Source organism: Bos mutus, chromosome 3 (assembly GCF_027580195.1).
Source record: "Bos mutus isolate GX-2022 chromosome 3, NWIPB_WYAK_1.1, whole genome shotgun sequence".
In the NCBI taxonomy this organism is placed as follows: domain Eukaryota; kingdom Metazoa; phylum Chordata; class Mammalia; order Artiodactyla; family Bovidae; genus Bos; species Bos mutus.
This window is the reverse complement of record NC_091619.1, coordinates 56370838-56386434: the sequence shown is the minus strand read 5'-3', so window position 1 is coordinate 56386434 and position 15597 is coordinate 56370838. Positions and strand designations below refer to the sequence as shown.

Genomic DNA, 15597 nt, shown 5'->3' with positions numbered 1-15597 from the left:
GACCTAAAAGACATGTTCCACATGAAGGGGAGAGAGCTGGTGCACAAAGGACAGATTCATCATCCATATTTTTAGTCATCAAAGCATTCTAAAAAGGCTGCTCAACGTAGCAGATACCGCAACCTCACAAGACAGCATTATCTAGGTGCCCAATCTGGGCATGCGGATTTTGAAAATGTGTCCAGTACAGCTAAAAAGGTATAAATATGTGTGTTGTTTCTGGGGTAGAGAAAGGAGAAGCAACCATAACAAAAAGATGAGGATTTATCACTTCAGGTTTCTTTTTCAGACCTTCTCTCTCCCTAAATCTACAAATCATATTAAAGAATCAGTGCCAATAATGAGGGAAGGGCAGAGAGATCAAGCATGCTCTGATTGCTCAGTATCCCTTAGAAAAGTATTTCCACACAGAATTTATAAAGGAAGAACAAAAGCTCCCTTGCCAAAAATAAGAAGGGCACATAGATTCAGAAGCAAAAATCCTCCTTGGTGATGACAGAGACATCTTTTGTGTTTATTGCTATACCTTCTGCGTGAAGTACAGTGTTAAATAGATAGGTACGTGAATGAGATAATTTGATGTAATGATAACAGCTAACCTTTATTGAATACCTAGTATATGGCTATGTGACAAGCACTATTCTACAAGATCTTCATAAATTAAATTACTGAATGTTTACAACAAACCCATGAGATATAAGCTTATATTGTTCCCATTTGAGAGAGAAGGATACTGAAATATAGAGAGGCTAGGTATCTCATCCCAGGCCCAACAGTTCTTTTTTTTTTTTTTTTCTAAAAATGTACTTTTAAAAATAGGGGTTTTTTTGTTTGTTTGTTTGTTTTTAAGGTCATGCCATGTGGCAGGCATGTGTGATCTTAGTTCCCTGACCAGGAATCTAACCCACACCCCCTGTATTGGAAGCAAGGAATCCTAACCGCTGGACCATCAGGGAAGTCCCTCAGGTCAAAGAGTTCTTAAGTGAGAGGGCCAGAGTTCAACATCAAGCACTTGGGATCCAGAGTTTATGCTTGAAGAGTAAAGAAATGGGTTTTCCTCCCTCTGCTACATCCATGAGGAATTTGAAGAAAGAGCTACACTTAGTCTTATGGCCTGAATTGTATCCTCTCAAAAATTCGTATGTTGAAGTCCTAACCGCAGTACCTCATAATGTGACTATATTTAGAAATAGAGTCTTTCAAGAGGTTATTAAGTTAAAATGAGGTCATTATGGTGTAGTCAATTTGGAGTAATCCAATATGTCTAGTGTCTTTATAAGAAGAAGAAATGGACACAAACATTCATGTACATATGAAGACACAAGAATCACTACTGGCAAGCCAAGGAACAATGCCTTAGAAGAAACCTGCAAATGCACTGATCTTGGACTTCTAGATCCTATAACTGTAAGAAAATAAATCTTAATTAAAATAAATTTTTACTTCTAATCTATGATCATTTGTTATGACAGTCCTAATAACTAACTAATACATTCCATGTTAAAGTGTAAAATGGAAACCAAGGACAATGCATTGGGTCCAAACGACTCAAAATGAATTCAACAATTCAAGGCAGAAAGTTGCCTCCCTTCCATGGTCATTGGTTGACCAGTTATACAACTTTTGCCAGTTCCCAAGTGTTCAGTTCAGTTCAGTTCAGTTGCTCAGTCGTGTCCAACTCTTTGCGACCCCATGAATCGCAGCACGCCAGGCCTCCCTGTCCATCACCAACTCCCGGAGTTCACTGAGACTCACGTCCATCGAGTCAGTGATGCCATCCAGCCATCTCATCCTCTGTCGTCCCCTTCTCCTCCTGCCCGCAATCCCTCCTAGCATCAGAGTCTTTTCCAATGAGTCAACTCTTCACACGAGGTGGCCAAAGTACTAGAGTTTCAGCTTTAGCATCAGTCCTTCCAAAGAAATCCCAGTGCTGATTTCCTTTAGAATGGACTGGTTAGATCTCCTTGCAGTCCAAGGGACTCTCAAGAGTCTTCTCCAACACCACAGTTCAAAAGCATCAATTCTTCAGTGCTTAGCTTTCTTCACAGTCCAACTCTCACATCCATACATGACCACAGGAAAAACCATAGCCTTGACTAGACGGACCTTTGTTGGCAAAGTGATGTCTCTGCTTTTCAATACGCTATCTAGGTTGGTCATAACTTTCCTTCCAAGGAGTAAGCGTCTTTTAATTTCATGGCCACAGTCACCATCTGCAGTGATTTTGGAGCCCCCAAAAATAAAGTCTGACACTGTTTCCCCATCTATTTCCCATGAAGTGATGGGACCAGATGCCATGATCTTCGTTGGTGTTAGTAGGACTTTATTTTCAGTGGCCCAGACAGCTATCCTCCCAGAGGACCCCTAATGAATACACAGATTGCAAAACATGACTCCACTTAAAGTCTGTGAAGGGTATATGATTTCTATGTCTGTAGATTTTCTTGTCCTTGAGTATTTCCATGTTCTGAGTAAAGCCCTTTCTTTACTATACACTCATTTATCAGATACCTCATATTATAAAGCAGTTTTTAGTATAAAAGTTATACTAAAAATAAGAATATAAAAATCACCCATAATCTCATTATCCACAGATAAATGATATTAACAAAGAATGAATGTATATATATACATATGATCTTTATATAAAAGTGGTATCTTGATGTGTATAGAGTTCTTTGTACTGCTTTTGTTCAATTAACACTGTTTTGAGAGTTTTCCCAAGTTATTAGTTTTCAGAAAACATGATTCTAATGGCTTCATGATATTCCTTCCAAGAGATTGTATTATACTTTATTTAACATAAACTCAATACTGGCAAGGATATTGTGAAGCAGGCACTCTCCTAAACTGTTGATAGAAGTAGAAAATGTTATGACCTTCTAGAAAGCAGTTTGACATTATAGATCAATATTATTAAAAGAATTCATACCCACTGCTCCAGTAAAGAAAGGCAAAAGAAAAAATAAACATTCACATTCTCAAGGAAGCTGTGCCAGTCCATCTTTAAATTGCCTTCCTGACATTTGACATTGGCTAGTAGACAGACCTCATGACATCCTAGGTCATTCAATAGAGACACCAGTAGAGTCACATCTTAGTAGTAAACCCGAACTATCTCTTGAGTGAAGGGTTCTCTAGACCTGCCCTAGGAAAGTATAAGGCCTTGAATGGGTCGAGCTAATCTGCATATAACTTAACGACCTGCCAAAGCAAAATACCACACCATTTATAGAAAGAAAACAAACAATATTTGTTTGGAAATACAATAACATAATATTTATAACACTCAGCTTCCAAGTAAAAAATTACTAGACATGCCGAATAGCAGGAAAATGTGATCCAGAATCAGGAGAAAAAGTAATCAATAGAAACAAACTTAGAAATTACAGGATTAATGAGACTAGAAAATGATAATATTAAAAGAGCTATTATAACTGGACAGATCACCAGTCCAGGTTCAATGCATGAGACAGGGTGCTCAGGGCTGGTGCACTGGGATGACCCAGAGGAATGGGATGGGGAGGGAGGGGGGAGGAGAGTTCAGGATGGGGAACACATGTACACCCATTGCTGATTCATGTCAATGTATGGCAAAACCACTACAATATTATAAAGCAATTAGCCTCCAATTAAAATAAGTAAAATAAAAATAAGTAAGAATTTAAAAAGCTATTATAACTGTGTACAAGTATTTAAGGTAAAATATAAATGTAAAGTGTAAGATATTTTTTAAAAATCAAATAGTTTATTTTCAGACTGCAATGAAATCAAACTAGAAATGAATATTTATTATTATTTATTTAGAAATAAATAAGTAACTAGAATGATGTCTGGAAAATATCCAAATATTCAAATCCTAAATAACACACTAACCCAAGAGTCAAATTGAAATTAAAAAGGAAATCAGAAAAGCCTTTCAAATGAATGAAAATAAAAGCATATGTATCAAATTTTCTGGGATGCAGCTGGAGCATCTATAGGTAAATCTACAGCACTAAATGATTACAATAGAAAGAAAAAAGATCTTAAGTCAGTGACCTGAGGTTCCACATTAAGAAACTTGACAAATAAAAGGAAACTGAACCCAAAGTAAACAAAACAAATAAAGCCAGATGGCATACCACAAACAATGGGGGAATAAAATTAAACCATACTTTAAAATACTACTAAATGTAATGGCATGCTGGGTCATAGCCCTCTTGCCGATTATGCTCTTCTTTCCTGTTTACTTCCAATGTGGTCCACTGCCGAGAAAAAAGGCTTCAATAGCTAGGCTTACCTTTAAAACTATATAACAGAAATCTTGGGATTCACTATGCACCATTTCTAGGGAGGCCAAGAATACAATTCACACATCCATTAGTTATTATCGGCTTCCCTGGTGGCTCAGAGGGTAGAGCATCTGCATGCAATGTGGGAGACCCGGGTTCGATCCCTGAGTCAGGAAGATCCCCTGGAGAAGGAAATGGCAACCCACTCCAGTACCTTGCCTGGAAAATCCCATGGACAGAGAAGCATGGTAGGCTACAGTCCATGGGGTTGCAAAGTGTCAGACACGACTGAGCAACTTCACTTTCACTTCACTTTAGTTATTATCACAATGCCAGAACATGTAACTTCACCTAAAAGGCCATAAGTAGACATCAGGAAGCCTAGACTGCTTACCAAAGGGAAGTGGAAAGGCATTCAAAACAAAACTACCCAACCCCTTACTAACAAGATTGTCAGAGGACCCTCTGAGTTTACACTGATATTATGTCATTTAAGTATAGTTGTTTAAAACCAAGCAGAGACAGACTCAGCCTGTTCTTTCAAGCTTCACAAAAGAAGCACTGGAATTTCCAAGAGCAACACCATCAAGGGCAGTGAGAAGACCTCACCGCTAGCATAGCCCACATACACAAAAGGATCCAGAGGCAGTGTATACACAATGCACCCTTATGAGGGGACACAGTATGTGCACACAGGCATTATTTACCTGGGCTCCCCGGTAGCTCAGACGGTAATCTGCCTGCAATGCAGGAGATCCAGGTTCAATCCCTAGACTGGGAAGCTCCCCTGCAGAAGAGAATGGCAGTCCACTCCAGTATTCTTGCCTGGAGAATTCCATGGACAGAGGAGCCCGGCAGGCTACATTCCATGGGATGCAAAGAGTCGGACACTACTGAGCAACTACATATTATTTACCTATGCTCTCACCACTCTAGACCATGCCGTCCTCAAAGTCAGAGACCACATGTTAGTCACCTCCGTATCCCTAAACCCTAGCATGGTGCAATCATTTAATAAATGTCCTTTAAAGTCAAGTGGGAACCCCCCTAGCAACCTAAAGGGTTGTAGAAAACACCCAATGTGATAGCCTTGAGACTTAGAACACAAAACAAGGCTTCTGATCCAAGTTGAAACTAAAGAACACAGGCTTACTATCTCTTTCCTGAGTTCAATTCAATTTTTGAAACATTTAAAAAATGGATTTGTTTCCAGCCTTCAGTGAGTATTTGGGTGGGACTGGATTTTATCTGAACTAGTCTGCCCATCCTTTTCCCACGGTGTTCTGGAAGAAAGCAAAGAGTGGTGACTCACAAGCTGGCGCTATTCTTAGTTCCTATGTACTGACAGCAGACTGAATTCCAGAAGAGAGGCATTTACTGAATACAAAGGATTAAAACCTGGATGTCCTGGCCCTAAAATGTGCTTCATGTCATAAACTTTCCAACATGATGCTAAATTAGCTGCATTTGGTTCCAGATGGTTAATGCCTAGTGAGTGGAAAGGTGACTTCAAGTGGAAATTGCCTCAATTCTTATTTATGTCACTTCAGAATTATTCCCTGAGTTTACCTCACACCCTCATCTCCTACCTCCTTCCTTGGCTCCAGCTTTCTGAATTTCAGGCTCTTGAAAACAGTGCTTGCAGGATGGCCCAACTATGAAAGTAGTCCTTTCTAGCCACCTCTCCTGGATGGAGACTCAAGGACTTTTCTATTGGAAACTGCAGAGCAAGGACCTAGGAAGTGCAGAAAACCCACAGAAAAGAAAGGTGATTGGAATCAGGATGAGCTATGTTAACAAGAAAATAATGAATAATAATAATTATAATAATGACAATAATGAATCCACAGGAATGTCATAATTCACTATGTTCTTCTCATTCCACCCCAACACACAAGTACCCATACACACACATGTACACACAACACATACTTCAGTACACTTGTCCAATACTCTTTTCACATAGTCCTCTGACTTCCTTCTGAGTTTCCACTCCCTTAATGAGTTGTTGTTCAGTCGCTCAGTTGTGTCCAACTCTTTGCAACCCCTTGGACAGCAGCACACCAGGCTTCCCTGTCCTTCATCATCTCCCAGAGTTTGCTCAAACTCATGTCTGTTGAGTCAGTGAAGGGCATCACCCTTTATGAGGGCTTTATGAGGGCTTGCTCATTTTTATATTTTCTTAGTGTTGTCACCTTGCCTTTATAGAGCCACTGTATTACTTCAGGGCAGTCTCAGACTGCCATGGCACTTCCTTCTGTCTTTGAAACACAAACTCCCTAAATCATACTTCCTTCATTATTTCCATTTAAACTCCACACCCTGGGGAACCTGTTATCTATCCCTAGAAGACAGAAATCATGGATATCTAAATTATTCTACATAGCGCCTAGCAAGGAAGCAAATCCAAGTGCAGGCTTAGTATCACCATACTTGTTCTCTGATTATAGTGGTGAGGATAATGATCTCATTCACTTTAATTTGCACCTTCTTGAGAAGTCAGGCTCACCAGTGAGTGGCTCAAAAACTGCAGCATCAATGGATCTGAAAGTGCTAAGAAAAGGTGAAAGGGCTGGCTCTATAAAGGCAAGGTGGTAACAATTAAAGAAAATAGAACAAGAGCAAACACTCATGAAGGGAGTTGAAACTCAGGACGGTAGGACGATGTAGCAGAAATGTAGAAAGGGCAAAGACTTTGGGTTTGGGAGCAGTTAGGTCTGGGTTAGACGCCTTGTTTTGTCACATACTAACTGCCTAATCTTGAGCGAGTTGCTTAACTTCACTGAACTCCAACTTCCTGAGTTTAGAAAGATGTTCACATGCTCACCTCAGAGGATTTTCTTGAACGTAAGGTGAGATAGCCTTTAAGGTTTTGGTTCATGTCAGTTCCCTTGCCTCTTACCTCAGAAAAAAGGATCCATAGTGATAATTTCCAGCAGCACTCACAAAGTTGGTCCTGTCTGTAATCAATGCATTTTCAGAGGCTCATATTAAGTTTCTCCTTTGTATGTATTTTACTATTGTCTCATGAAGATGCCCATGTTTTCTGCAATCGCCAGCTTCAAGGGGAACATACATGTTAGTGCCTGCGTGTGACTGAGTCTGACCCATCCTATCCACCAAAATATACAAACTGAAAAAAACCTCACATTTTGAAAGGGTGGGACTCAAAGTTAAGATGTTCCTTGTCTTTATTCCCAGAGCAATTTGGCTGCCTTTTACCTAGAACATAGACCGCTGTATTATATTATCTGTTTATGCCTCTAGATCTTTTCTAGGCTATGAGAGCCAACATAGCAAAATCTAGATGTTGTTTCTCTTTGCCTTGTCACTTAGAATGAAGCTTGTCATTCATATCATATTAATAGGGCTGAACTGAGCCATTCATCTTCTGAATCGGCAGTGTCTTGGTGTATATTCACATTTTATAATTCCCCCAGCAGCATTTCCTAGGGCCTCAGAAGATTCAAGCATTGAAGACATGTTGTCTTCGCCCTTTAAGAACTGACTGTTCAGGTGATCAAAAAGTACGCACTTTTAGTTATAAAATAATATAAAATAAATAAATCCTGGGAATGTAATGTACAGTATGGTGACTATAGTTCATGCTGCGCTAAGCTGCTTCAATTGTGTCCAACTCTTTGCGACCCTATGGACTGTAGCCCACCAAGCTCCTCTGTCCATGGGATTCTCCAGGCAAGAATACCAGAGGGGTATTGATGTGCCCTCCTCCAGGGGATCTTCCTGACCTGGGAGTCGAACTCACATCTCTTATGTCTCCTGCATTGGCAGGCAGGTTCTTTTACCATTAGTACCACCTGGGAAGTCTCAACCATAGTTGATACTGCATTGTAAATAAGAGTAGATCTTAAAACTTCTACTCTCCCTCCCCCACAAAAAAAACTATATGAGGTGATAGATGTGAACTAGACTTACTCTGGTGATCATTTCCCTATATATATATATATACATTGAATCATTATGTTGTATACCTAAAATTAATATAATATTATATATCAATTTTTAAGTTAGAAACAAGTACAAAAAAATAGAACTGACTGTTTAAAAACAGCTTTTTTCTTTTTTTGAAAGCTAATATTTAATCAAAGGAGAGAGGATAAAAGATGTCAAAGAAATGCCTGGGACTAGCCTTAAATTGCTGTATGCTTTTTATTTTTTGCCATAACCTTGGGCACCTCACCCATGCCCACATCCAAGGTTCAGTGACACCTTGCACAAGGTGCACACTAGGAGTGTTTGATGGGTGCCTGGAGGGCTCTGGACTGAGCAGCTGTCCACCTGAAGTGGACTTTACCACCTGAAGTGGTACCCACAGGCTGTGGGTGGTAGCAGTGATTCCACCTCAGGTGGTAAAGTTGGCCTCAGGGGATAAAGTCAATGGTGATGACTCAGCTAGGGTAGAAGCATCTCTCAATCTCTGAGTTGCTCCTCTGCTCTGACACATCTCTTGCTTTTCAGAGGAAATAGGAGCAAGCTCAGGCAAGGGTCCCTGAGGAGGGAACCTTTTTTTATTATTTAACTCATTCATTACCAGACTCTCTTGAAGAAAGTGAGGTCTACCATGACTGAAAACACAAATAAGCTCACATTTAGAAAAATATTTAAGTGAGGTCCACAATCAGTTGTTAGGAGGAAGTCAAGAGGTTGGGGGCAAGTACCTAGATTTTAAGGCAGATTCCATCAAAAGAATGGCCTTTGGATGCAAACACTCTGCTGTCCCTTAACATCTCATATATATATACGAACTGCCTAGTCTTTGGTAGACAAAACTCAGGCACCATAGATACAGTGATCCTCATGGCTCCCAAACACTGGGGCCAAGTGTTAGCTGTCACTAACTCTCAAGTATGGTGTTTTGTATCTGACTGATCTGTGGGGCACTTGAGTGCATGACCTCTGAGTTGGGGCAACGTCATTGTCTTATAGATGAAGAAACCAAGGCAAGAACCTTACATGGCTCAACACTGTTTATAGGCAAAGTTGCAATTCCATGACGGGCAAGGCCATTAAAGTGCTTTGTTAGATGATCACTGGGGCTCCAGTGCAAGCCAGGATCCTGACTTGGGTGGGGTTTATAAATCACATCATCTATATATAACTTAGCAAATGATTTTTAAACTAGAGTTCATCTAATTTTTTTCTCTAGTCTAAGGAATACAGAATATTCTCTAGAGAATAAGTCTAATTCATCCTATGCTAATTGTAGTAAAAGTAAAGGTAATGGTGGTGATTGCAGTGGAAATAATTATAATTTATTAAGTACTTACTATATGCCAAGCATCCTGCTGAGGATTAAACATGTCTTATGTCTTTGTTCAGCCCAACTGCCAGAATCCTCCTTCACACTTAATCCTCGGCCCTGCAAAAGTTGGCACAAATAAATGGCTTCAGTCTCTCTGTGTGCTCACGTACTGTGCCCAGATCAAATCCTTTCTCAATGTGGTATGTGTGGTTTTAAGTGGGCATTTAAGAGACAAGTATCTCTGGAAATAAAACCCATAGAAGGTGAAGGTTAATTCTTAATCTCTGAATCTGGAACCAACCCATTTGATAGTGACTTATAATTATATATTTCGGATTGCTCCAGCATGTCTAGAAGATAGATTGCAGGGCGGAGTGGGAGGGGTACCTTCCAGTCCATTCCTTTGAAATGTTTCTATGTTATCAAAAAACAAGATCTGTAAGGTAAAAAGGGGTTAGAAATGCCTGGCTTCCTGTGGACAGATGCCAGGTGAAGAAACTAAACAGATATAGTTCCCACTGGATACAAATGCCTTAAAATAAAAAAAAGTGTTTCCTACCATGCTGCCAAGAGAATGCCTGCTGCTTACAATATAAATTCAAGGGGAGAAGTAAGAAGACAGAGTAGTGTTTGGGGAAGATGGAAAGTGGAAAATAAGAAAAGACACATTCCAATTTTGTTGATAAAGCATAAACTCTTACAACTGAGTCAAATGACAGCCCTAACTCTTAAACAAATGAAAGCCTAACCAACCTGCCAGTTCAATGGAGCCCATGGTGCTATTCCTTAATATGTCAAGAGAGGCTGAGAGTTACAGAATGCCAGAGCAGGACAAGTTTTCAGAGACATTTGGTCTGGAGATCACATTGGCAGCTCCCACACATTGTCTTCTTGAGTTTTCCCAGGATTAACTTAGATGGCATTTTAACACTGTTTTAATTAATTGTCAATATTTTAAAAATGAAAAGCCTTCGTGTAAAAATTCAGATCACTAGTACCTCTAAAATTTGAGAAAACAAGCAAACACTGGATTTACATTTTCACCTACCAACCACTCAGCCCCCACTCCACCCCTCATAGAGTCTACACTATCCACATTGTTGCCCCAGGCTGAGGCCAGTGTCATCAGACAAAAATCCTTGGAATGGCATTTTGTTACCTGGCTGATCCCTTTGAGCCCTTCAGTGCATATTCCCTGAGCTGGGGCAAAGCCATTATCTTATAGATGAGAGGAAACCAAGGCAAAACCTCACAGGCTCACCACTACCTATAGACAGAGTCCCAGTCAGATGGGCAAGGCCACTGGCAGAAGATCCAGTTGACGTCTCTTGCCAGTTCCCCAAAGGAATTCTATGGCCAAGCCTTACTAGTGGGTCATCAAAGCTCTATTCCCTCAAATATCTTTCCATGTATCAGACTCTTATTTATCCATATAGACTCAGATTAATTCTATATCCATTGCCCAGGCCCAAAAGTGTCAGACTGTAAAGTCGTTCAGGGGAAGGCCAATATTAAAGTCCTCTTTTTGGTGCCATGACATATCATGAGCTCAGAATAAATCTGGGGTTTGAAGAGGATAAGCAATTTGTCCTCATATACATAGGTGATTATGCTCATAACATAACTGGAAAAAAAGTTAAAAGTAGATTGAGTGTATAAGAAGCACCCAGACTGATAAACTATCAAGTAAGTAGCTGTGAAAACTATCTCAGTGACAAATGTAGCTCTTACCAGGCTAACCCTTACTCCAGAAGTAGGACTGTCTGATCAATGTGGCTTATAAGATTAAAGAAGGGTTCCAAAGGCCTAGATACCTTCTCTGTCATCTGCCAAGGTGTCAAAAAGTCTGTTTGCATTAAGGCTTTTCCGTTGAAATGCAATGACCTTTTCCCTCTCCTTCCCAAGAGCCAGTGCTATGCCGTGCCTAGTTGCTCAGTCGTGTCCAACTCTTCGCAACCCCATGGACTGTAGCCTGCCAGGCTCCTCTGTCCATGGGGATTTTCCAGGCAAGAATACTGGAGTGGGTTGCCATGCCCTCCTCCAGGGGATCTTCCCAACCCAGGGATTGAACCCAGGTCTCCCACATTTTCAGGCAGATTTTTATAGTCTGAGCCACCAGGGAAGCCCAAGAGCCAGTACATAAGGTAATTCTTAGAGGTTTATACAGCTTCAGTTAACTCACCAACTTCTTTTCTATCTGATGCATTTATCCTGGAACATCTGGGTAAGTTGTGATAGAGTTAAATAAAGGTAAGTTTCAGAAGAAGGGACAGGTCTGAACTTCTAAGTGATAGGGAGTACGCACAGCGGTTAAGTGCAAGGTCAGCTAGGACCAAGAAGCCTGGGTTCAATTCAGCTACCTACCTGAGTGCTTTATGACTAAACATTTACCCTCTGTGCCTCCAATTTTTTTCCATTTAGAGAATGGTGTTAACGATGCCCTCAATGGGGCATTAGAGAATCAAATAAGTCAATAAATAGCAGGCATTCAAAACCGTGCCTGACACAAAGTGGGCCCTATATAAGCATTGGCTTCTGTCATTATCAGGAGAGGATGACATAAAATTTGGCCCTGAAAGGGACTGATCCAGTTTTACCACTGCTCCTTTCCCAATTTACTGATGAAGGATACAGGGTCCATTAAGGATGTGCAGTTTACTGAAGACTGTAGGCCAGTGGACGACAGAGCTAGGGCTTCCTATCCAGGGGTTCCGCCTCCACGGAACTTATTGATAAGGAGGGAAGGAAGGGTTGTGGGAGATCCAAGAGAGACCGAGAGCGAGCTTCAGCCTCTCTCCCTTCTAGGGATAACGGAACCAAGGCCCTCGGGGACTACTCCCCAAAATTAATTCCTGGTCCCCACTCTCTGGTGGGCTTGATGTCTCAAGAACGCCTGGTTCCGACACACACCCACACCCCCGCGCCTGGGCGTACCCTCCAAGTCTAGCACAGCGCGGCAACTCTGCCCCGTTGGGAGGACGAGTCAACAGAGGGGTGGACGGGAAAAGTGACACAATCGGGCCGGCGCCCTCCGCGCCAGCCTCCCACGCAGCGCAGGGCGGGCCGAGCCCTCGCAACGGGTGCAGGTACGGGTCCCGCGGCCGCGATCTCCGGGGCACGCGCGCACCAGCACGCCCGGCACGCCTGCCGCCCCGCGGCGCGAGGGCCGGACGCGGTCACTTTTCAGCGACGCAGCGGCCGCGCGGTTGCCGGGCCCAGCTCCTAAGGCCGCCGCCGTCGCCTCCGCCCCCCAGAGCTGGATGACGGAGTCTTGAAAGACTTTCACCAAATATGGGCTGGGGCTGGAAACGTCCTGCGGCGCGCGCCGCCGGAAACCTCTAGTCCTGACAACCGCGGTGACTCCGGGTGCGCGGGCCGGACAGCCGGCAGGGGGCAGCGGGCGGCAGGCGGCCGGGCGCTTCTCGGTGCTCGGCCCCGGATCTCTCCCCTCCCCATACCACTCTCGCAGCGCGGCCCCTACCCGCTGTCTCCGCAGAGGTGCGGGGGGCAGCCGAGGCCTTCCCAGCACCATTACCACTCAGTTCCTGCCCCCATCTTGCTCACTGACTCTCCCTGAGATCTCTCGGGGTAGGCTGGGCGGTGGGGAGAGATCGAATAGCCTTAAAGCCGGCCTTTCGTTGTCCCCATCAGTTGTTCTGTTCCTTAAGGTGGCTAAAAAAGTGGAGTTGTGAGACCACCGAGTGCCTGACTGAGGACAAATGCAAGCACACACACAGCTCTTACAGGCACTTTTGTCATCCAAGGCGGTGGTCCTCAGGGTGTGATTCCCCGAACCAGCGGGATCACATCACCTCGAGACTTCTTTGAAACTAATTAGAACTAATTAGAAACTAAGAAACTTCTTAGAACTAATAACAAATTCTAGGGTGGTGCCAGTTGGGTCGGTCATCTACCCAGCCCTCCAGGTGAGTCTGATGCGGGCCAAAGTTGGAGAACCACTGGTCTAGGGCTAGGAAACCGGAGTCGCCAGATTTAGGGTGATTATTATTCTCAGTTGCCGCCAGACAGTGAACCCTTCTTTTGGTGACCTAAAATTCCCTGGCATCAGCGGACGAGAGACGTTCCCATCGCTCAGTCCAAAGCCAGGAGCTGAGAAGACAATCAGCCCCTTCTCCGTGCCCTGCAGCCCAAGGAAACAAGACGGCCCGTTATTCACTCTTGGGGCACCCGGAGAGGGAGGGTGGGGGAGAAAAGAGAGCAAAAGAGCCATGCAGAAGGAGGACCAGAGGACACTTACCCATAAACGTTTGCACATTTACCCTGCAGTCTGTCAACGTGAGCTGCTCTGCAGCTCTCAGCAGAGGAGGCGAGAAGGCAACGGGACGTTTGGGGTTTCTGGACCTTCCTGGAACAGGACTTGAGGAGCTGCTATTCCTCTTGTTTGATGCTGTCATTTACTAGCAGTGGAACCAGGACATAGTATAGGGAAAGGCTGTGCACATAGGTTACTCCTGTCTGTCCGGCTCCCGCGTCCTGGCCCTGTTTGCTCCGGCTTCCCACCCACTCCCACAACACACCCCCTGCTTTAAATGGGCAGCTGACGGTGAGGTTCTGTAAGCTTCTCCTCTGAGGCAAACTCATCCTCCAAGATTCCCCAGATGAAGTCCAGAAACAAACCCACACACTCTTGTTAGAAAACTTTAATCTGATTTTTAATGGAATCTCTGGAATGGTGTGTTTGTGAATGCTGTGCTGCACACTGAATCTCTCTCAGCTCCCCCTTGCCTCCACCCCCTATAAAACTTCCATAAAGGAACAAGGTGTATACACGAGCCAGTTGGATCATCTGTCGTAATTTCATTTTTAAATTATGATAGACAGATTGTATGAAAAACAAGGAATTCCAAAGAATTTCCTGCCCTGGGAACAGAAGTTAAGTCTATATTTAACAACATTTGAAGCTGTCAAGAATGCTTTGTGGTTGGATAACAGAGGCAGAAAAATGTTAAAAACGCAGGCTACTGCTATACCCAAATATGGAAATATTGTTACGTCTGGTGTCTGATTCACCATCTGGAAATACTTACAACCATGAAGTCAAATAGAAAAGACCCGCAACAGAAGCCAGGAAAGCTCCTCTCCATTCTTTCTCCACCGCCTCCTCCCACCCTGTACTGCATCTACTCCTAGTCACTTCATTATGGAGGAAACAATACAGAAACTCTACTACAGGAAAAAACAAAAACGCTTTCTAAATAATAACTGGTGAGTTGACTTGGATAGGGCCCAGAAAACCTGACAGTTTATTGTCTTGAAAAGTAAGACCCCACTCCCAACTAAACCTTAAAGATCCTATTCTCTCTAGTAAAAGTCTCTTAGACTTCTGGAAGAGCACTTTTGAATGAATGAAACTTAACTCTTTCCTGCCACAGTTCTCTGCATTGGAGAATGTTTTCATTGCAGTAGGTCTTTATTGTGTTTATCAATCATTCACAGAAAATTACACTGAAGGCCTTCTTAAGCCAGACGGCTCAGTCATTTAGACTGAACAGCCCTAAACATTACAAAGGACAAGAATTTCTCCTAGAGCACATATACATGACAAACTGGCATAATTACTGTGTGTGTTTTTATGAAAATTACACAAGAAGTGTAGTTTTTGAAACTTTGAGGGAGCATTTGTCAAGCACACTGATGGTTTTTGAAGTTCAAATAATTTGCTTTGTAAGGGGTCTTCTACTGAATGTGTTGCTCGTAGAAAAAGACCTTAAAATTGCCAACTTTTTTTTTTACTACAACATATTACATCCTAAGACTAATTTCTCTGTATTTAGAGGGCAAAGCATTGCAATTCACTTGAAATGGGAGGCTTCTAAGTAGTCCCAGGAAAGGAGTTAAACTCCCCTGCAAAACTTTCCGTGTCAAGGTGTTTGTTTTCTCCAGAGATTTACTGGGCACAATGGTGCTGGAATCTGGTTTGATTTTGCTGTATATGCCGGTAATGATCTCAATACAAATCACTTGACGATAGTCCTCTACGCTTCTGGCTGTCTGCTTAGTTAGCGTCGCCTCCCGCCTGCGGAGGGAGACTGGAAGGGC

General features: G+C 42.7%; 1 long non-coding RNA gene across 6 annotated transcripts in view; it reads right to left on the bottom strand.

Annotated features, from left to right (window-relative positions):
- Nucleotides 1-15597, bottom strand: part of LOC138987235 (uncharacterized) — a 123554-nt gene that overhangs the window by 107220 nt on the left and 737 nt on the right. For 3 of the 6 annotated variants that reach the window (XR_011463682.1, XR_011463683.1, XR_011463681.1), the window contains exons 1-4: nt 13796-15595; nt 9563-9654; nt 7177-7333; nt 5864-6009 (exon numbers count right to left, since the gene is read on the bottom strand). This is a non-coding gene — a long non-coding RNA (uncharacterized lncRNA). Of the gene's footprint in view, nt 1-5863; nt 6010-7176; nt 7334-9562; nt 9655-13795; nt 15596-15597 lie in introns of those variants that run through there. The other 3 variants (XR_011463680.1, XR_011463684.1, XR_011463679.1) reach the window with 2 other exon arrangements.